At 45.9% G+C, this 22,527-nt stretch overlaps 1 long non-coding RNA gene across 7 annotated transcripts in view; it reads right to left on the reverse strand.

Annotated features, from left to right (window-relative positions):
* LOC103159566 overlaps nt 1-22,527 on the reverse strand; it is a 50,568-nt gene that overhangs the window by 9,985 nt on the left and 18,056 nt on the right. For 5 of the 7 annotated variants that reach the window (XR_004770771.1, XR_003487256.2, XR_003487258.2 and 2 more), the window contains one exon: nt 5,058-5,135. This is a non-coding gene — a long non-coding RNA (uncharacterized LOC103159566). Of the gene's footprint in view, nt 1-5,057; nt 5,136-13,287; nt 13,712-14,506; nt 14,629-22,527 lie in introns of those variants that run through there. The other 2 variants (XR_003487257.2, XR_004770773.1) reach the window with 2 other exon arrangements.

Raw genomic sequence — 22,527 nt, forward strand, 5'->3', positions numbered from 1 at the left:
AAACTATGGTACATCCACAGATGGAATGTTATGCAGCCCTAGAAAGTAGATCAACTACCAGGGCAGGAAAACAGTGACTAGAAGTCACACATACATCCCTAAGTGGAAGAAGACAATGTGAAGAAGCTAAAACTCAGAGACTGGATCACTTCAGCTTTCTGACATTTCTGGAAAAGGAAAACTATGTAGACAGCAAGAAGATGAGTAGTTGCCATGGATTAGGTCTTGAAAACATGGGTTTTAGGTCAGTCAAACTACTCAGTATGGTTCTATGGTAGTTACATTGTAGTACATTAGACCTTTACACAAACCACAGAAAACAAGAAAGAGCCCCAACCACACAGTACCCTCTGGGTGATAACAATGTGACAAAGCCCTGACTGGTGTCAATGTCAGGGAGGGGACATGCATATAGGGAAAGAGGGGTGTGCTGGAAGTCACTGTGCCTTTCATCAGTTTTCCCGTGAGACTGAAACTTACAATCATTTAATAAAACAAAGATTGCCAATAGAGAAGAGGAAAGAGGCAGCTGAGAAGGAAAGAAGAGGACGAAAGGGAGGTTTGGATTCAGAGAGAGAAAGCTGACTGTGCCCTGGTCCCTGAGCCAAGCATTTTGCTATGTACTTTAACTACATGCATTACCGTCATTTAAAAAGTAATGCATGGCAGAGATGGCTTCTTTATTTTACATGCAAGTCAATGGATATATGTGGAAGTTAGAGCATTCTAATAAGGATAAAATGAAGTCAGGTGTGTGTGTGTGTGTGTGAGTGTGTGTGAGAGAGAGAGAGAGAGAGAGAGAGAGAGAGAGAGAGAGAGATTGAATGTGTGCATCCTGATGAATGTGCCCCTATGTGTGTGTGCACTCAGAGGCTCACAGTCAACTTCAGGCATCATCATCCTTGATTGTTGTCCACCTTAATTTTTGGGACAGGGCCTCTCACTTAGCCTGGGTGGGACTCATTGATTCAGTCAGACTGGCCAGTGACTTTCAAGGATTCATTCCTTTCTATTCCCACATCCTAAGACTGTGGTTACAGGTACATGCTACCACCATCACCATCACTGTCATCATCATTACTGCTGTCAACAGCCTCTTTATTCTTATTGTCACCAATACCCAATGAGTGTTCAGATGTGGCATCACTGAATTATTTTTTCTTACCACCCATCTTTGTAAGTAAGAATGCTTGTACAACAAAGCATCCACAGAGCGCCATACTAGTAAGCAACAGAGCTCAGCCCTGCCTGGTAGCTGGCACAGACCCTCCTTATCTTCCACATTGCACCATTCCCAGCTAGTGCCCATGATTCCGTAAGTGACCAACAAATAATCCATCCTCGCTTAGACCAGGCCTCCCCATCTACAATGCAAGCAGTTCACACTGAATGATTCAAGATTCCTTCCCAATCCAGTCTGACCAAACCATCGGATTTCAGAACAGAGGCTTGGAGGGACACTTTGAGGTCGGGTTTGATTTTCTGAAATTACATCCCAGAGGAGTGGTGGTAAATACACAGATGGACAGGGAACAGAAGAAACTCCTGCAAAATGAAACCGAAACCCCATGTGAGCATCCGCAGCTAAACCGTAGAAGAAAAGGAAGTGGTGTTGTGTGGTGCTTTCCCTGCCAGCTGCCAAACAAAGCTTGCTCCTGGGATGCTCTCGGAATAGTTGATCTTTTCAGTCCAGGGATGGGGGGGGGTGGTTGGGGGTTTGGCTGGTGACATCTCATGACCTACACCCAGAAACTCAAGATTCCTTCCACTGATGAATACCCATCAATGCAGCTCATCACCTCTAAGATAGCTTCAAATTTCCATGTCTGTTTCCAGTGCTCTCTGCCCAGGCTCTTACAGCATCTAAGTAGGACCAGCTTCCCCCTTGGTGCTCTCAGTCCATTTTCTGTTGCTACAAAAGAGCATCACAGGCCACATAGTTTATAAACAATAGAAATTTGGCTTGATGTTGTGGCTGATGTGAAGCCTGGTGAGGGCCTCCATACTGGGTCACAGAAGGGCACACACACATGAACGAGAGACAGCTGAGCTTGGTTTTAACCAGCAGCCTACTCCTTCTAGGAGCAACTTAGGAGGCAGGGCCCTCAAAATCAAATCACCCCCCCCCCCGCTGTCCCTCCATGATGCCCTTGAACTGTGAGCCAAAGTAGACCCTCCACACTTAAGTTGCTTTTGTCACAGTGATGGGAAAAGCATCTGATGCTGTTGGGTTTGCATTTGTTGCTTTATCTGGACAGAAAGATTCCCTGGAAACAGGAAGAGAACCAAGCCCTTGCCAGGTGAGGCAACAGGAAGTGTGGGCCCATGCCTGTATAAGATTACACTCTGTCAGGAGTTCCACCGAGTAGAGGTGAGCACAGAACAGCTGAGGAGGAAAAAAATTACAAAGCTGTCTGTCAAGAGTTTGAGATATATTTAAGAAAGACTTATTCAGTACTATCTGCCTCGGAAACCCAGAGAACAATGTAGAAAATGAAAGGTTGTGGTGACATGGAACTTCTCTGAAAGTCTGGCAGGGAAATCAATATTCACAGCCATGAAATAAAAATAATAATAGAAAGGATTCAACATGCCACGAATGAAATTATGGGATTAATAAAATCCTAGCCAAAACTCCAAGGGGATATGTTTTAATCTTGACAGAACAAAATTAATTTGGAAGACCAAAACCAGACAAGAGCCATCTCAGTCAGACCACAGCAGGGACTGGTGTAATAGTTAATTATCCAAAGCTAAAACTTAGAGGGAAGTCCAGAAGCACTGAGCCAAGCTGAGGGCCTAAGACTGCCAGGTGCAGAGGTCTGGATCAAAGTTGTAGTGACTAAGATATCGTTTATCTGTGCAAGAGGCAAATGAGCAATGGGACAGAGAGTCCACCCACAGTCCTCGACGTGCAAGCATGTCCCCTTCATGACCCAAGAAATCACCTACCACCATATTTGCAATGCCTCCTTCTATGTATCATCATGCTAGCGAGCAGCATCCATATTTCTGGATACAGTTTTTAGTCATCTGTGCTCACCTCACCACTGTATAGCATTCCTTTGTGTGGCATGGCTTGACAATGCAACTGGAGGGAATCCAGTCACATCAATAATTCGTTCTGGGTCAGTTGTGCATCCATATTGGTAAAAACACATGTTGTCTTTCTACTACACATAATGTACAAAAGCCAACTATAGATAAACACAAAAAAATGGGAAGATTAAAATTCTGAGTGTTGTCTAAGAAAATAAGTTTGCAGAGGAGACAGAGAGTTCTTGATCAGGTTATAAAAAGTGACTCATGAGAGAAAAACCCATGCATTAGAAGCTGTGCTGTCAACTTTGGAAAAAAGTATCCCAGTTTCCCGTGTTGAGTTGGCATTGTACAGAAATTAACTGCCATATTGGTCTAGAAATGTTGAACTTAATTTTTTCCCATTTAAATGTACAGGGGTAACACACTGTATTAAATATGTAAGGTTTTATCTACAAGGTTTTGATTACAAAAACTAATAAAGTATTCTCTAAATAAAAAAGAAGATGCCACAATCTCAGGGATGCCATCAAGTCCACGAAAGAGTACAAAGAAAGACAAAAAGTGATGAGCAATTGATGGATGTGTGGACGCAAATCTCAAACATGGAAAGACTCCTTCCAAATCAGGTGGTTCAAAAGTAAGATACCCTAACAATATGGGACACACAAATGATCAATAAAACTACAAAAATATCCCCAGCCTCACAAAACATGGAAAAGGAAATCCAAGCTTTACCCATACAGGTATGGCTAAGTAAGTGTTGGCAAGGGCATAGCTTCTACTGCTTGTACTGCTGGAGGGATTGTAAATTGACACAACTGCTCTGGAAAACTGTTCAGCACTAGCTACTAGAAGATTACTTTTACATACACCACAGTGAAGCAATCCCACTTCTAGGAGCAGACCAGACAACTGCTAACATTTGTTCACTCATGACTAGCACAAACGTGTTCTCAATTGGTACAAAAACATTCGTGGCAGTGTTATTTATAACAGCTCCGAACTTGGAAATAATGCAAACACAGACCAATGGTAGCACAAGGAAGGAAAGCATGGAATACATACACACCGTGGAACATTATATGACGAGGAACAGGAAGCCTGTATGGCTATATTCGACAATATCCCATAAACACACCATCTGTGTTGTGTTTTAACTGTCAGCTTCACACAACCAAGAATCACCTTGGGAAAGTCTCAGTTGAAGAATTTTCTAGATCACACTAGCCAATGGGCATGTCTGTGGGGGATTGTTTTCATTGTTAATTGATGTAGCACCCTGCCTGTTGTGGGTGGCACCATTCTGTGGGCTGAGCCCTGAACTGCCTAAGGATGAAGAGCACTAGCAGCGTGAGAACAACCTAGCAAGCAGACATCACAGGTACACTCAGCTCTCTCTGCTTAAGTGCTTGCCTTGATTTCTCTGCAATTATGTACTGTGACCTGGAATCATAAGCCAGTAAACCCCATCTCTCTTGCCTTTTGGTCGGGATCTTTTATCAAGCAGTGAAAATGAAACCAAGACATCATTCAGCACTGATGAAGATGAAGTGAGAAGATGCAGCTCCTAACTGGTACTTTCTTTCTGAGACCCCTCTCTCTCTCTCTCTCTCTCTCTCTCTCTCTCTCTCTCTCTCTCTCTCTCTCTCTCTCTCACAGAGACAGAGAGAGAGACAGAGACAGAGACAGAGAGACAGACAGAGAGACAGAGAGACAGAGATACACAGACAGAGAGAGAGCTATAAAATAGCTTTACCAGTAAGGTAGACAATTGCACTTCTATGATTTATTACTAGGGAAATAATCAAATATTCAAAGAACCATGTAAAAGAAGAGTCGTTGCAGTACTGTGTGTAATAAAGTGTGCACTCTCCCTCCCCCCCACGCCCCTCCGAGATCAGGCTCTGCTGAGCCGCTCTTTGTCACTAATCTCTTCTACCATCAGGTGGCACCAGAGAGCAGGCAAAGATGTCATGCCTATTCATTCCAGCAGAGGGCAGCAATCCTCCACCAACCTCAGCTCCAGACACTACACTGAATCCTTGCAGTGTCTATTTCCTCCAGTTGTGGCTGCATCAGTCCGGGCACCCTACCTGGAAGAAAAGGAGGGTTTAAATGAAAGAGAATGAGAATATATCAAAGTGTCCTCCAATCCCAAACATACACAACAAGCACTGTTCTCCAGATTTAATAAGCCATACCTCATTCCCTCTTACCCCCACACCACAGGCATGACGTCTCATAAAGTTAAACAAGCAGACTCAAAGGAGGCTGTGCTCCCCATCACTGAGCGGTAGAGACATGGCGTAAACCCAGCCTTTCTGCTATGATGCTGCCCGAACCCAAAGTCCAAAACGCCCCACGTGGAGTGAGGGCAGAGGTGGGGAGAAGTGTGAATGGAAACAGTTTCTACTTCACCTGCCTTTTCCTTATTAATTCTTCACGACTGGATGAGGCAGAAGATAGTTAAAGTGACTTAAAGGCAGATTGTGAAACTAGGTGCTGGGAAGTTAACGGACCCACAAAGGTCCCACCTTTGGCAAAGCTGGAGCCACTGCTGGAATCAGGGTCTGGCTTCCAATTTTGTCACTTAACCTGAGAACCGCTGTGGGGAGTAAAAGGTTCAGGCATTATCCTGGCCTGCCCCTGTTACCTGGTGGAACAGGCAATACCCTGGTCAGTCCAAGGTTCCATGGGAACTAAGTCTGCACGCAGATACAGAGGACCCTTTAAAAGACAGGTCCCTGCCCATTTATGCTCTCTTGTTTCCTCTCTCTGTTTCCCCGCTCTGTTTCCTCTCAGCTTCCTTTCTCTCTACTCTGTCTCCCACCTATGCGCTTGCTCTGTCTCTCTATGGCTACCTGCCATGGCGGTCAGCCATTTACCCCTGATCCTCTTCTTAGTCTCCCTATTCTGCCGGGCCTTATAATAAACTTATAATCTTATGTCTCATGTCTCAGCATTTCTCTTCCTTTTAAACAAAAGAATAACAGGGAGCACATTGAGTTTGTGAGAAGGTAGAAGCTTGGCACTGTAGAAGGAATGTCATCCAGGCTCTGCCAGCCCCACACCAGCCTCCTTGTCTCTCCAGAATGCTAGGAGTCTGAGGGTACTCTGTAACAACCATCAGATATTCCCAATCCATCTAAGACCCATAACTATCCACCTGTCTAGCCAGGCAGTCTTTATTGAGTATCTACTAAATGACAGACTCTCATTACAGAAGCACGTGCCTGCCATCTATGTGGGGGTGGGTGGGTAAACATGTAAAAAGAAAATCATGGACATGACCTCGTGTGACTAAGCAATGCATGACTGGCACAGAATTTCTACCCGGTCATTGAGGCCTTCCTGAAGTGTGGGGGAGGGACTGCCCCAGTGCCTTGGGAGTGAGTAAGGTTTGAAGCATGGAGTAAGAGACCAGCATGCAGCCTTGGCATGAGTGGGGTGCTTGTGTGAGAATACGGAAGTTACCAGGATAAGGTCCTGGAGAGGTGATTGGAAGTTGCCCAGCCGAGGTGAGTTGGAGTGATATGGGATGTCCTTCTGTATGTTGTAAATATGTATTGCTTTTATTGGTTGATAAATAAAGCTGATTTGGCCATTGGCCAATCAGAGTATAGTTAGTGGAAAATCTACACAGAGACAGAGAAAGAAAGAAGTGTGAATCAGGGAGATGCCATGTATCTGCCCAAGGGGTAAGATACCAGAACATTACCAGTAAGCCATGGCCATGTGGTGATACACAGATTGTTAAAAACAGGTTAATTTATAAGAGAGATATAGCCAGTGATAAGCCTGAGACACTGGCCAAACAAATTAATAATAAACAATACACTTAATATTAGCCTCTGAGTGATTATTTCATAAGCAGCTGTGGGGACCTAGTGGGCAGGAGAGACACAGATAAACTGCATTGGAGCATATTATGAGATTCTTGGGCCCCACTGATATTATAAGCAGGTGGCTCCTGGTGGCTCCAAGCCACATGAAGAGGGGAGGCAACTGAGAGAAGATGGAAGTGATCTCTGGGAAACTGATGATGCTTGCATATGGAGGAGGATGGTGGATGATGCCTGTGAGGGTGGGGAGGAAGGCCCTGGGGCACAAGCAAGGCACCTTGTATAGGAAACACTGCACAAGTGGCCTGCGTGACAGCATCTCCTCCCTCATCTCCAGCAGGTCTGTGCAAGGATCACCAGTCCCAGGCTGATCTGTTGGAGTGACAGATATTTATAGATGATGTAAGGTTAAGCTTCCTAAGGTTCCCTGGACTCAGACCAACAGAGCTGGGAGGTAGACTGCCTTAGGGGCAAAGCTTCCTGGAAACCACTACACTACCTTTGTGTCATGGACATAGCAAAGCCTAGCCTGGCTGGGATTAGTGAGAACATGCGGGGAGGGCGCCAAGAACCCAGTGTCTCTCTAACCAAATAGTGGACAAACATTCCCAGAACTGGAGCAGTGTGGAGAGCTGAGAGCCATAGCTGACTTTCAGATTCAAAGATGACAGGATTGGACTCTCGATGGCTGTGGCCTTAGAGGTGATAGTTATCTTGGAGGCAGGAAACCTCAGAGGAATCCACCAGCATTGCCAATGTCCCTTTTCACCTGTCACCTGGAAAAGAGAGATTGGGGTGGGGGGTGTGCCTGCAAAGGCTCAGAGGGAAGGTAGGTAGGACAGGAAGTCCTCCCTTCCAGCTCTCTGTGTAGCTGGGGGTGTGGACTGCAGACCTAGCTCTCTCAACTGCCTGGGAAAGGAGTGGTTCACAACCCCCAGGCCAAGCTAGGCTCCACAGGTATTTCCCTGAAAACAAGCAGGATCCTGCCCTGTCTCAGGCAGCAGTAGCAATGGCTTGTTAGTGGCTGGGAGGTTGGGGAGGGCCAGGCACCCCCCATGGAGGCAGCCCATGCTGCTGGGCGTGTTGGAACCACTGCAGAAGGAAGCTGAGGGCAGAGAATAATGAGGTCCTGTGAGAGAGACCTGGAATTGGAACCAGGGGCAAAGCTACGCTGTAGCTCATGAGAATTGAGGGAAAATTGTCACACACACACACACACACACACACACACACACACACACACGGTTCTGTACTCCCGGAAGATAAGACTCTCAGTGGACTCTGAGAAAAGAGCGCTTAGAATGGAAAGTTTCATGGTCTGGTAGATGACTCAGTCAGTAAACTGCTTGCCATGCAAACATGAAGACTAGAATGTGATCCCAAGAAGCCATATAAAAACCTGCAGGCTTTTAATCACAGTACTAGGGAGGCAGAGACAGGTAGATCCCTGGGGCTTGCTGGTAAGACAGCCTAGCTTACTTAGTTCCGACTCAATGACAGACCCTGTCTCAAAAACAAGATAGACAGCTCCTGAGAAATGACACCCAGGGGTGAGCTAGGGTTGGCACACATGTGTGTCTACCCCTCTGCATATGTGCACACACATGCAAATAAATGAAGGCTGAAGAGCGGGAAGAGGTGACAGCATCATATATGATCAAGATCTCAGCCTTGCCTAAGTGAGGCTCCCAGACTCTGACAGGTTTGCACAGCTGTCAGAGCTCACAGAGGCCATCTTCAAGAAACCCAGGAGCTGTGGCCCTGGTCCATGCGCTGAGATAGCATCTGGAGGGGAAAGGGATCACGGCCTAGTGGGACTCCTTAGTTACAGCATGATGAGGGGACACACAGTGTCTCCTTGGTATCTTGGTATCATCAGGATAGGCTAGCTAGTGCTGCAGTAACAAGAGGTGGCTGCTCCAATGCTCATTTCTCTCCAGTCCCACTGAAGAGGCAGCACTCAGTTTCCTGTGCTCACTCAGAGCCTTGGTATCTGGATGTCACCAGTTCCCCTGTTGGGGCAAGAAACCTGCCCAGGTCACTTCTCTCTTTCTACTGAGACCTTTCAGTCACTCAGCTGGAGCTGGTGGATATGGAGGACTCCAGCCCTGGGAGTGTAAGTATGTAAGGGGAGGACTCCTCCCACTTCCCCTCCTTAGCAGGTGAGGGTGTGACTGGAGAAAGGAAGACAAGATAGATTAGCACCCGGGGAAGACTGGCTGTGGCCTTCCTGCTGTTGGCTTGTACTGCAGTCTGGCCAACCTCCAATCTCAGGCATCAGTAGCCCATGTCCCAAGGACTCGGTCTCTAAGGGCTCATGCCAACCTTGCATGTCCCTGCAGGCGGCCCAGCCCTGCCCCAGGCTGACACCTGACAGACAGACTAACAGAGAGAAGAAGTTCTGCAGGAAGTGGGCAATGAAGGCAGGGTGGGAGCTCATAGCCACCCCCCAGGTCATTCCAGGCCAGCCCCAGCCCCAGCCCTTGCTCTCCACACCACTGAACATGACCTCCGACCTCTCAAGCATTTTGTAGCATCTCTCTTGGCACCGAGCCCTTCTATTACTGGCTTCCATCTTCCCAGTCTTGATCACAAATCTAGACTCAGGACTCAATTCTCTCCCACATCTACCACTGAGAATGATGTTTTGTTTTGTTTTTTTAAATGGACAAGTTAGAGCCTGCCATTAATCCCCTCAATGATCCCTGATCCCCAGTGCCACAATTCTGAACTTAGTGCCTCACTGAGACTAGGACACCCCTAATCCCCAACCTCAACCAACCTCCCCAAGCTTAGCTTTTGGCCCTGAGTACCTGGCACAATCCCTCACCACTTCCTTCATTCACTAAAATCATCACCACGTGGCCTCTTATTGTTTTTCAGAATGACCCAGTATCCACCAAGGCCTGGGAGTCCACAGCCTCTAGCCATTGGGATGCCCTGTCTATTACCAACTCCCATAACTCTTGCCCCAACCCCATACCCACAGGGTAGTCCATCTGCCTCACTGGAACACCCTAGGATTCCCAGGGTTCTATTCTCCTGGTCTCCTCCCCACTTCTCCATCTGAATTGCTGCTGTGAGCTTCCTTTTGCACCGATGGCCACTTCTACACCCCAGGTCTTCAGCATGCACACAGCTAGCCTGAGGTTTGGCCATGTCACTTGGCATAGGAGAGACCCCATGCAAGGAGAGAGCCAACGAGACAGTGAATACCAGCTTCCACTCTGGGGTCCTGCTGCAGACCCCATCTCCAAGATTTATCCTTAGAGCTGTACCCCTCCTTCACCCCTCTTCACTCTCGTCTTCCTGTAGGCCCATCTTTGTCCTGTCCCTGCTAATAGAAACTGAAAATTCTTCTACAGTGAATGGAATTTCTGGGCACACTTCCATTTTATTAAGTCCAGAAAAGAATGTTTTTCTTCCTAGCTTTATCCCTTCCTCTTGATGTCTTGAGATCTGAAATTGCTAGGCCATGGGGGTCCTTGCAATCCCAGCTGGCGTTGCATCCAGTGGGCCGTAGAGTACAGGCAGGTCTGCGTGCAGCTGTGGCTTTTCTCCTTTTGAGACACTTCGCGTTCATTTCCAACCACACAGACCTCACTCCCCACCTCCCGCTGCATCCTCCAGGTTGTGGCCACAGCACTTCTGTACCTGGATATGGGGAAGCTAGGAAAAACAGACAGGAAGGCAGAGGAAATACATGTAGGGACATTATCTAAGGATGCTCAAGTCAGGCAGGCTTGTGCATCTAGGTCTGGTTTGGTCTGGTTAAGTCATCAGACCTTCTCTGGATGCAGGATGAAAGAAAGAAATAAACAGATGAGAATGTATGTCCAGGGAGGCTTACTAGAGGAACTGCCAATCACACACCATTTCTTTTGGTCCAGTGTCCTCACATTCATTAACAAAGAATGGAAGAAGACCCCATATGGATGAAATGACTTCCAGCTCATGTCTTAGGCTTCATCCCACACCATGGAGGTGAGCCTGGGTCTGAGTCCATCAAGCTCCTGAAAATCAGAGTTGACATGAGATGTCCCACTTGACTTCTGAGTCCACCATGATGATGTCCCTGGCAGAGACTCTTAGAGACAAGGAGGCCAAAACAACCCTTTAAGGAACAGATAAGGGAAGGAAGGAAAGAAAGAAAACCAACAGATATGGTGTGTCATGGGTGTGCCGAGCAATAGTTGCAGATCTGCATCTGCAATTGCAAAACTTAGAAAATGGAAAGATAGCTCAGTCACGTTACTGTGCAAGGCAGACTTCAGCATCTTCATAATACAAAGTCAGGCAGCCATCAGCACTATTAATCCAGAATGACTGAGAAACCCCACAGCATTGCAGGTGATTCTCCCTTTCTCTGGGCCTTAGAAATCCCCAGCCAGCTTAAGGACTCTCCAGGCTCCAACCTTTCTGGGTTTCATCTATAGCTTGCATTCCTTTGCAAGGGGCAGTTTTTGCTCTCAGCTTCTTTTAGTGTTTTATAGCCTTTGCTGCATCGACTCAGTTTTCTGTGCAGGATTTTGGGGTGCTGTCACAAACAAAATTGGTTCTTATCATCACTTTAAATTGCCAATGTATAGAAATATAACTGATTCTTTACTTGTAAAGCTCATAGATCCTATAGCCTCACTAAGTTGAGTCATTAGTTCTGCTGGAAGTTTTATGGAGACTCCTTAAGATTTTTGTTATTGTTTAAATAGCATTTCACAGTGTGTCTCAGGCTGGCCTCAAATTCCTGGTAATCCTCCTGCCTCAGCCTCTCAAGTTTGGGGATTATGTGTGGGAGCCAACACATTCAGCTTCTAGGATTTTCTTTATATAAAATCTTGTCATCTACAAATGCATCTCACTTCTTTTCAATCTAGACATCTGGTGCCTTTTCTTTTTGGCCTGGATAAAATCTCCTACATAGTGATAAGCAGAAGCCTAAGGACACTGCATGTCCGTTGTTGACAATAAGTAAGGGATGAGTCAGCGCAGATGCCCTCAAGAGAGGAATAGATAAAGAAAATGTGCTCTGCACACAATGGAGTTTCAGCCACAAAAAGTCGCAATATTATAGCATTTGCAGGAAAATGGGTGGAATTAGAGAGCATCATTTAAATGAAATAAACCAGCTCAGACAAATGTTTTTTTCACATATGTGGAGCCTAGAAAACACACACACACACACATACATACATACATACACACACACACACACACACACACACACACACACACACACACACACATGAAAAGAAAAAAAAAAAACAAAAACATCATTAATCCTACCATACTAAAATACCACACTAAACACCCCCATTTACACACCCCACACACTTGGAATTGGAGAAAAGAATGACAGGTTGGGAGGTTATTGGGAAATGGGCTTTAAATTGGTACCCAACATTGCCATTGGAGGAGCTCAGCATCATAGTAGCTGTCACGGAAGATCTTCCATATAAGGAACCAAATCTTATGTGGCACGCTTCTGCCCAGTGTTCTTCTCCTTTGTCTCACTTCCTTAGTCTGTGATTTGAAATCATCACACACAGCAATGCGCTGCCTCTTTCCACTTCCTGTACTCAATTCTGTGGTCTTGACTCCCTTTTCCATCCTATGTCCTCTCCTTGAACTATGAGACACTCTCCTCTCCTCTCTGCTCACAATGTGTGAGAGTTTCCAAACTGCAAGTGAGATCCTAAGCCTCTCATGCTAGAACTTACACGTTTCATGATTCAACTCAGACTTCTCTTCATTTTACAACTCATTATTCCACATTGTTAGGCCATCTTAAGCCTCATGTGAACAACTGAATGTGTAGAATATGAGTTCAACTCTCCCTCATCCCTGTTAAAAATATTATTGTTAGCATCATCTGAGTAGCCCAGGCTCCTCACTCCCTTCTACCTCTTCAATGCAAATGTCCCAGGCAACTTAATTCCCCTAGAGCACTTAATAAGAAACAAGATCAAGGCTAAGGAGATAGATTACTGGGTAAAATGCCTGCCATACAAGCGTGGGGACCTGAGGTTAGATCCCCAGAATCCCTGTAGAAAAGAAGCCAGGCTTTGGTGGCACATGTCTGTAAGCCCAGTTCTGTGGTTGAGTGGACAGGCAAATGCCCTAAGTTCACTGGCCATCAGTCTAACCAAATCTATGAGCCTTATGTTCCATGAGGGATTCTGTCTCAAAAAATAATGCTGGAAAGGAATTGGGGAAAAATACACAGTTTTGACCTCTGACCTCCACATTCACACATGTGTGCATCCACACTCATGTACAAACATCCACACTAGCAAGCACAAACACCACATGCACACAAACACACACCAAAAATTATAAAAGGAAAAGAGTGAGATAAACAAGAGCGCCAGAATCGATACTCTGAATCTAAACCCACAAAACAAACCTTAGGCAGTTGATGTGCAGCAGGCATTTGGACACTTCCTCTTTTTGTGACTCTCACCCAACAGTCTAGGTAAAGCACCATAAACCAATTTTAAAGATATGAATCTGTGAGGTCAAGAGATTGGCACACAATCACATGGGTAATAAGCTACAAGGGTGGGGGCCAAGTCTGGGGGATTTATCTGACTCCAGAGTATATCTTCTTTCTCTGGTCTCTCTCTTTGTTCATGGAGTCTATGAGTAGCTAATTTCTAAGCTTTGAAGTCTATAAGAACCACCTAGAATAATGTATAAAAAACAAATTTTACTCTCACTCTCCAACTCAGAAGTCAGTCGGTCCAAACAAAACCCAAACAATAACAATATCAACAGATACACTAATATAGAAAGAGGAAAACTCATGAGGCCCCACTCCTAGACAAAGAACTACAGGTATTTAATGCCTGCTAAGAGAGAGATTAGTCTTCCCCAGGGATGAGTGCCCTAATCGGTTATCCAACACCAAGTAGTCAACCCCCAAATCATATATATACAGTGGACTCTAAACAGACTCAGTGGCTTGTATTTACACATTTATAAATACACAGGTAACAATAAGAAATCAAAGAAAAAGAGGGTATGAATTTTAGTAAGGGTGGGTACATGGGAAGGGTTGGAGGGAAGAAAAAGAAGGGGGAAATTATGCAATTATATTTTCATTTTCAAAAGTAATATTTTTTTAAGGAAGAGATATCAGGTGATATGGAGGCTGGCCATTGATATATCACACCTCCGCTGCCACCGCAGCCAGTGGACTCTGAGATTCAAATGCTAAGCACAGCCACTGGTCAGCACACATACTGACAGACTGGTGGCCTAAGGGCAAACATTGCTCTCAGTCAGTATGTCTTAGTGCTAAAAAGGGACTGCCCAGTCTGAAGCCTAACATTGCCACCCATCAGCCTCTGCTCTTGCTTTCCAGATCTGGCTGGAGGAAATGGGAAACCCCAGCATGGGTGTTGCAACAGCAGATTACGAAATGTCCTGGATCCCTACATCCATCCCCTCTCCCGAGGGGAAAGAACACATTCCTGGGCTGCCTGCCCTGCCTTGTCACACAGCATGAGTGTGTTCTCTGCAGTACCCATGGCAGCACCACCGGCAGAAGACCCCACTTCCTCCTCAGCCCCTCTGCACTAAGACCAATCAAATGCTGTCATTTAAGAGCTGGCTTTGCTGACCTTGGAGGATTCCCATCTTCACCCAGTCATGCAAACCTCTTCCTTAAAGGCGCCCTTCTTGATCACAAGATAAAAAGAGAAAACTGCCTTTCCCTTCCTTTTCAGCTATGACTAATGATCTGAGCTCTCTTGTGGTTAATACATAGAGACAGGCTTTCTGCTGAAATGGCCTGGAGTTTAATGAGAAGTTCTTAGACTCCGGCTGCACATTGTTTGTTCGGCAGGGTGTGAAGGATGCAGAGATGGAGTTAGCCTGTCCCTGCAGCTTTGAACACATTTACTCAAAGCTCGGAAATGTTACTTCATTATCAGTAAAACAAGGAAAGTTGTCCTAATCTCCTACTGGTTGTTGGGACTTGTTATACAGAAGGTGCAGCCAAGCTGCTGGGTGGAGTGGAGCCTCCCTGCAGGCTGCCATCATTCTCTGCATCTCAGTACACATGATGGTCCCTAGAGAAGTGGCATCAGTGTTACTGGGAGGCTAATGAAGAATGCAGGACTCCAAGTCTACCCAGTCCAGAGTTTTCGCATACCCCCCCCCCGGGGTGAGAATTCTCTCTCTCTCTCTCTCTCTCTCTCTCTCTCTCTCTCTCTCTCTCTCGGGAAATGGCTATCTATCCATCCATCCATCCATCCATCCATCCATCCATCCATCTATCTATCTATCTATCTATCTATCTATCTATCTATCTATCTGGTAGGGCATGGTGACAGCTTTCTTTTTTAATAATTTATTTTTTATTTCCAATCCCAGTTCCCCTACCCTCTTCTCCTTCCACTTCCCCAACTCCCTCCACTCCTCAGAGTGGGTAAGGCCTCCCCTAGAAAGACTACTAAGTCTGTCCCATCATCTTGTGAGGCAGGACCAAGTCACCTCCCCACACCCCATATTCCTGGGTCTAGGCTAAGCAAGGTATCTCTCCATACAGAATGGGCTCCGCTAAGTCAGTTTGTGCATTAGAGTTAGATCTTGGACCCACTGCCAGTGGCCTCACATAACTGTCCCAGAGCACCATTGTCACCTATATTAAGAGAGTCTAGTTTGGTCTTATGCAGGTTCCCCATTTGTCAGACCAGAGTCAGTGATCTCCCACTAGCTCTCGTCAGCTGATCCTGTGGGTTTCCCCATCATGGTCTTGGCTCCTTGGTGACAGCTTTCTAATGCTTGTTCCATAATCTTTTGATGCTTCTTGGCATCACAGCTGAATGGACCAAACAGATCTTCTATCTTCCCAAGTGAGTGATCTTCCTTAATCAGACCTCTGATCACTTCATGCTGGTGTGTTTTGATGGCTCTCTGTTCCCCAAAGTACCAACTTTATGGAACAACCCTCAAGGCTGTCACCACCTGGCTGCAGCTCACCTTTCCAGCCTCATTCTGCTCTCACTTTTCCCACAGCCTCTGTTACAGCCAAACTAGGTAGGCTTGTCCTTCCCTGAGGCAGCTTTCCCCTCCATGTTCCTTATCACAAAATGGTTCCCTGGCTGTCTCTCTCCTTCATCTCCTTTCCTAGGCTTCCTCAAGTCTTATTTCCCCTGCCTCCATACCCCATTAAGTCTTCAAGGTTAGGCTCCACAGTCACTGCAGAAATGGACTAAGCTCAGGAGGAGCCCAGGGTGCATGTTTTTCCTGACCCAACAGCTGGTGCCTGATCCTGGGCAAGTTAAGCATTTGAGCTTTAGGCATCTCAGCTACCCAAGTCTTGACAAAGGCTGATAAAAGCCCCAAGCTCAGAGGAGTGCTAGGAGGGTGCTTTGTCAGGTGCTGTGCCCAGCACTGGGACACACATGCAGTAAATGCTCAATAAAACTCCACCAAACCCACTGTGTAAGTGCTCGGGAGGGAGAAGAGTCTATGTCTGCTTTCTTCCTCACTGTAACCCTGGAAGCTGGCCCAGTTTCTACTGCATTGTATGCACTGAGGAAATATGGTACTGTATGGGGTAAGTAAACAAATGTCTTTAAAGTATCAGGCAAAGAGCAAGGGGCAATTTTGTTCAAAAATATGGTTTTGTTACCCAGGTTTGGATAGCAAGATAGAGAGGTAAAGAGCTGGGTGGGAGGGGGCCGTCTTATGCATTTCTCACCATCACTGTGGTTAATCTGATGCTGTTTCCCAACCCCGCAGAGACAGGATATGACTTCCTCACATACAATCCAAAGAATATCGACTATGAACTTTTTAAAAAACACTATTGCAACATCCTGTTCATTCTGTTTTCAGTTCTCCTGTCACCATGACAACCTGCACCCCCCTCCCCATAATAACTAGAAAGTGTTGCAATCCTCCTTTGATCTCCTGGAGTGGCCAATTAGGTCCTAAAAGCACATCACTCTATCTATCCACATCCAATTATTAGAGACCTGTGTCTGTCCCTGATCATCCTGCAGCTTTGAAGGATGGGCCGGACAGATGCTCAGTCAGTAAAGTGCATGCCTTGTGAGCAGTAGGACCTGCACTGGATCCCCAGAACCCACATTTTAAAATGCTAGTTGTGGTGGCATACAGTTGTAAGCCCAGCGCTGGGTGGGAGGAGATGGGTTGATCACTGAGGCTGGGTGGCCAGTCTAACCTACATGATAAGCTTTAGGCCAATGAGAGACCATATTTTGAAACACAAGGTGGGAGGTTCTTGAGGAATGCCACCTCCACACACATGTGTACCCATGCACTGGAGCTCACACACATACACACAGAGAGAAAGAGACATAGAGACAGAAACAGAAAGAGTTTGTTTCCTAAGGAATGTAGAAGGATGGCCTCAGCAGTGTGTGGATCAACTAAGTGAGAGAGCAGAGCAGGGCAAACACTTTATTTAGAATGACAAAGACAGAAAAAGAAGCCTTTGATGAGAAATGGCACTATCAATGTAACTGTTTCCTGTTCTCTGCCCTGTCCACAGTGCCAGCCCTGCCCCTGCCCCCCCCCATTCTGCCTTTTGTGTCAGCCCAGAGGAGAGGGCTAGAGAGCTTCAGAGACAGCCTCTGTCAAGCACAGCAGATGGTGGAATCCCCTGTGGAGTTTACCAAAATGGATTCTGACTTGGGAGCTCTGAGGTGCGTCCAGAGACGCACAAGCTCCCAGTAACCAAAGGTTGCTGCCAGTGACCACAGTGTCTCTCTGAAATAACTAGCTCCATTGTAACCCTCCTGGCACCTGAGGAACTCAGGCCTGTTAAATGTCTGTTACCATTTACTGTGTACCTACTGTGTGGCGGGTATTGGACCTACTGTGTGGCAAGTAATGTAAGAGGTTCTTCCAAGTGCTTATCTCCTGGCCCTTCATTTTTTGAGGTGCAGGACTGTGAGGTTTAAACTGTGACTGGAGAAGTCATGACTGTGTTACAGCTCTGAAGGGAAAGGTATCTTAACAGAAGTGTTACAGTTCTATTGGGGAGGGGTGGTTTCCCCAGAAAAGTGTTACAGTCCTTGCTCCTGGAAAAGGCCTCCCTAATACAAGTGTAACAACTTTGCTCCTGCAGGAGAGGGTTTCCCCAGCGAGGTTGTTACAGCTCTGCTCCAAAGAAATGTTACAGCTCTGCTCAGCTTCCCTGGAGTGTAACAATTTGGCTCCAGCGAGGGGAAGTTTCTCTAGTTCTTTGCTCTGGCTCAACTCAGTTCTGGCAAGAGCCATTACAACTCTGTTCTGTTCCAGCAAAAGTTATGTCTCTGCTCTGCTCTGTTCTGCCCCAGGAAAAGAAAGTCATTACAACAAACCTCGCTCAAGAAATTAATTGAGAGGGAGGGATCCTGGAGAGTGGCTGTCTCTGTCTCTACCAGGATGGAAAAGGGGTAACCCCAAACTGAACAGGTGCAGGGCTCCTATAAGGCTTCTTAGGGGCAGAGCTTTCCAGGGTGGAGATTTTCAGGGTGGGGATTGGTAGGATCTCAATTCCTGAGACTGGTACAAGCTCAGAGATTGGTTGGATTTTGTGCTTGGGGATTGATTAGATTTTAATTCCTGAGTTGGTTAGAGGCAGAGTGTGTTTCCTTGGCTCTTGTCTTAGGGCCAGGGTGTTCTTTCACTGTCCCTTTATACCCTACAATGGCTCAATAAAAATGCCACCCACCTGGAAACTCTAGAATATGAGTGGGCAGTTGCTTTGTGGATTTCACTTCTCTCTGACAGTCTCACACATAGTCAGAGTGAGTCTCCACACACATAGCCTCCTGAGGGTGAGAACTATTCAAGAGAAGAGGGCCCCAAATCATCTTCATGGGGATTATCAAGGATGACTATATTAGGGGTGCATTTGTAGCCCCATATGAACAAGGTAAAATGAAGGATGATTATTTGTCCTTATCTCAGAGCATGACTTTTGTGGTCCACTTTCCCCCAGTTGCCTTCTCCTCCAGGACACTGAGGTAAAGCACATTCTGCAGGTCCCTGCAGAGGGCCACAGACAAGTTCTTACCAAGGAGATGGTGGTGGAAGATCCCTGGCCATCAGAGAAGCAATAGTTCAGAGCAGGTGTGTCTCCACATCCCAGTCCATCCCTCATTTATGATGGACATAGAGAACTCCAGAAAGGGTCCAAAGCCACATCAGACACAGTAGGCAGAGGAAGCTGAGTTCCAGAATAACCAAGTGTAAAATAAGGAACCTCACCCACAGATCTATTCTGGACTGTGCCATAAAACCCCAACCTTTCCCTTATTCATTCATAGAAACTGTGGGCCTGTTTGATACAAGTTTCCTCTTCTCTGCTAAGTAGATGGAATGAGTCTTAGCGGGTAGAATGATGATGCCTACACATTTTCACAAATACTCAGGCAAGTCCTTGAAATAACCTGGAGTCTCACATAAGGCACAAAGACCAGTGGAAGGCTGGAAGTGTTTGTGTATCTGAAGAGCTGTGTAAAAGAACACAGGATGCAAACATTCCTTCCATTGCTCCTAACCCTCATGGTACCTCTTCCTCACTCCTTCTTGTGGAATGAAACACTGAAAACAGGGTGTACACTTTACAGATGATTGTAGTGACACTAGGAATTCTTAGAAATGGAAAGTGAAACTTCAGAGCAGTTCAACCTCATAGCTTCAGATGAGGAGATCCTAAACCTTGGAAGTCTATCTGTCTTCTGTCAAAACAAGACTCCAGGCTCAGACTTGGATTGGATATCATAAGCCTTCCCCCAAAGGTGCAGGAAGCATTATAGAGAAGGAAACAGAAGAGGGAAGAACAGAGGGAGTGGAGGATGGCTAGAAAATATGAAAAGCAGTGTTTTCTGGCCATGTCAGGCCTGCCACACACATGAACCTGCTGGGGCTGTGACTGTCTTAGACCTGCATAAGATCAAAGCAATCAAGATTATGGCAAGGAGAAGGGAGTGTTTCACCAAGCCCCAACCTTAATGAAGGAGATATTGGCAATTGATGGGAGGGAAAGCCAGCTATTTTTAGTCATGTGGACCTTGGTCAGTTGATCATGCTTCAGTCCATGGTCCTGCACCCATACACATGATGGAAGCCCTAATTAGATTAGGTGTATTTAAAGGAGAGAGGGAGGGAGGGAGGAAGGGAGGGAAGGAGAGGGAAGAAGGGAGAGAGAGAGAACTAAAGGAGAAAAAGAGAAAAGACGACACATAACAGAGATAGAGATGGGAGGGCACTATCACAGATAAACTAGAAGGAAGTAGTTTTTTTTTTTCTTCACCCTCCTGGGGCCAGAAGATGCCTGGACCTCTGTTAACAATTCTGTTTCATCATTTACAGTGAATTCTCAGTGTGATGAGCCATCCTTTCTTGGGACCTTCCCAGAATTCCAGATGGCTCCTGTACAGAGAGGACAGAGGGTGAAGGAAGGACAGACTCAGGCCATCTCTGACATCACAGATTCGGAAAATAAGAGTAGACCATGGGATACATAGTCCCAAGATGATCTTGAAAACTAAGGCAGAAAAACTCCTTGTTACTCAGCTTCTAGACTTGAAGAGAGTGACTTCTGCCCTTTCTGAAGTCAAAGGAGGTACCATAAAAAGTCCCATTTCAGCTGACGATGAATAGTCCCCATCCAGACTCCCTTCATGCTTCCAGACTGCATAGGATATGCTCACCACAAAGGATAAAACTCCAAGCAAAGCCAGTGTCTGTGGTCTGAAAACCCAGAGCTGGTGTTTTCATCCTTTGAAACAGATCCTATATGCTGGACAAACCCTGCAGCAGTAGGTGGCATGATGGGACTCAGTTCATTTTGGTGAGCTCCTTGGTGTCAAGGACTTGGCCCTTGCCACATAGTAAACACTAAGTGGAGTCCTTGATAACTGGATGAGTGGATTCAGAGAATAAGGACTTAGTACCAAATGCTTAGTTTCCAGAGTGTATGATCCCAACTCAGCTATGAAGAATGGTCTCCAATGCATGGAAGGCCTGGTAACCAACCATTTGACAGAAGGGTCCAGACTCTTGACTCTTCACTGAATGCCTGAATCATCAAGATAAATACGCTATATCCAATAGCCCCAAAGATCTGATTTGAGGTTAATTTTTCTTTCCCAGCCTCATTATTTTAAACAGCCTCAGGCATCTGGAATTAAATAAATCAAGACAGACACAAAAACTCAGAAGTGGCAAAGCAAACCAACAGATGTGGGATGTGAGCCAAACATCAAAATAAGGACTTGGAGGATGCATCTCAAAGCCCAGATGAATAGAAAACAAACCAAACATCCAGGATTCCAAGTGAAGCTGCACTTTCAAGCTTAGCAGGCAGCAACTAAGACACAAAACAGGGCCCCGTCCACACATGCCCCTGGCCTCTGCTCTGAATGGCATGTCCCAACCATTGCTCTCACTCTCTTAGTCTCCACTATCAGAAATGACAGCATTGGAATAATTATTGTGGATGTTTCTTGGGTTTGAAGCTCTCCATAGCAATGAGGCTGTGTGTATAGAAAGCAGCACAGTGTGTAGAATGTTCTGGAAGGGTGTTTGTCAGAAGAGGAGATCTGCAGACCGTGTGTGCCAGCAAGCACACACTGAAGCTTACACCTGTCATCTATTAGCATCGTTTCCATGGGCAGGTTATTTAACATCCTTGAGGTTCTTCATCTGTAAGAGGAGACTGGTGATATGGATGTTTCTAAGCTCATGTGAAATGCCCTGTAAGAATGCCTCACACAGAATCTCACTAGTTAATGAACTAGAGCCCCATTCCCTTCTATTCATCTGAATCTTCCATTTCTCACTTGCTCTTCTTCGTTCGTCTCTAATATTTCTCCTTACTTTTAGAGACCCCAATGGTCTTGAATGTTATGTAGATGTTCACTGAGGAAACCCTAAATTAAAGTGCATTTAATCTAATATCTTTTGTAGTCAGCTCTCTCTCTCTCTCCTTGGTGATCTGACTCTAATCATCTCAGTTCAGCTGGGTTCAAACAGTACCAAGAAGTTCTACTGTGTGCTGGGCACTCTAGGAGCTTTGACTGTGGTTATCTCTGTGCTCGGTTCTGACAAAGATGCTTGCTAACAGGAAAGGGGCTTAGGAAAGAAGGAGATGGCATGACACAGGTCTCTAACTGTGAGCTCTTTCTTCCTCCTGAAAGGACATCCTTCCCCAGCAGGTGTCATCTTTCTGTCCCTATTGACCACAGCAGATAGACATACACACTCCTTTTAACAATACACAGAGGACTTAGCATGTCCTCCCTGTTACTATTCATATCCTTCCTCAAATGACTTCTACCATTCTTCCTTCCCAATGAGTCTATATGTGTGTGCATGCATGCCTACCCCCAGGCACAACTCCATAAATAGGCATTTGCTAGAGAGACATAAAAAGAATCACATTCCTTCCAATTGGGATAGCCCTGACACTCCAAAGAATGGTCCAGATAAATATAGCTGAGTGAATGAGTTTCATTCAGGTTTACAGAGTGGTGTCTGACTAGGGCAGCTGCTCTACTGAAGTCCCCCCTGCCTTTAACTCCGTCTTTCTTTTATCTAGGGCAGCAAGCAGGTAGTGTGATTAATGGTCCTTCCAGGGGAGCAGGCGTTTGTAGCATTGGCATTCTGACTCGAA

This window comes from Cricetulus griseus, chromosome 7 (genome assembly GCF_003668045.3).
Source record: "Cricetulus griseus strain 17A/GY chromosome 7, alternate assembly CriGri-PICRH-1.0, whole genome shotgun sequence".
Classification (NCBI taxonomy): Eukaryota; Metazoa; Chordata; class Mammalia; order Rodentia; family Cricetidae; genus Cricetulus; species Cricetulus griseus.